Genomic DNA, 940 nt, shown 5'->3' on the forward strand with positions numbered 1-940 from the left:
TTAGCCTAACGCAGTACACGTAGCAAGGTGTGTATATATATATATATATATATTATACACACACACACAAAGAAAAACAAGTAGACAGAATAGAAAAAATAGAAAGCTAGTGTTTGTTTTTTGTTGTTTTTTTAAATAAAGAATTAAAAAAAAAAAAACAGATAAAGTAGAATTAAAATAGAATAGAAATATATAATAATAATATAATTTAAATGACATATGTAAGAAGTCTCATGTTCACGAAATTATTTGATAAATATACCATAATAGTAAAATTGTGAATTAATATAATATTAAAATACTATTTTAATACGTACATTTATTTGTGTGATGCAAAGCTGAATTTTTAGCAGCCATTACTTTTAGCAGCCATTACATAACTACATTACAGTCTCGCATGATTCTTCAGAAATAATTTTAATCTGCTGATTTGGTGCTCAAGAAACCTTTCATACTATTATGAACAGTTGTGCTAATTTTTTTTTTTTTTTTTGGGAACCATAATTTTTTTACCCAGGTTATTTTTTTACCCAAATGCTGGGTTCAGCTTGTTGGGTCATTTTATTGGGTTATTTTTTATTTTTAATGTTGTTTTGTTTTGTTTTTTACTGTCAATACAAATGATGAACATACCTACCAAGCGCTGGGTCAGTGTAACCCAATATTGTGAAGTCAATATGGTTAAAACTCGATACATTTGTCATTGTCAGCGGTCATTTTGTGTTCTGTCCTGCGAGAAAACTTGACTGACGGGAAACTTCCTGAATGAAATTAAAGTATGTATTGCATTGTATTCCAATCAAATTATTACTGTATAAATAGGAAAATGTGTGTAGTCTCACTTTTTTTTATGTACGTCCCAACCAGGGGCGGACTTACCCATTAGGCAAAGGTAGGCGACCGCCTTGGGCCCCCAAAAGCCAAGGGCCCCCTAAAATGC

At 30.7% G+C, this 940-nt stretch overlaps 1 protein-coding gene across 1 annotated transcript in view; it reads right to left on the minus strand.

Moving 5' to 3' along the window:
* LOC107696637 (USP6 N-terminal-like protein) overlaps positions 1 to 940 on the minus strand; it is a 32,784-nt gene that overhangs the window by 1,892 nt on the left and 29,952 nt on the right. The window lies entirely within an intron of this gene.

Source organism: Sinocyclocheilus anshuiensis, unplaced genomic scaffold (assembly GCF_001515605.1).
Source record: "Sinocyclocheilus anshuiensis isolate Anshui unplaced genomic scaffold, SAMN03320099.WGS_v1.1 scaffold502, whole genome shotgun sequence".
In the NCBI taxonomy this organism is placed as follows: domain Eukaryota; kingdom Metazoa; phylum Chordata; class Actinopteri; order Cypriniformes; family Cyprinidae; genus Sinocyclocheilus; species Sinocyclocheilus anshuiensis.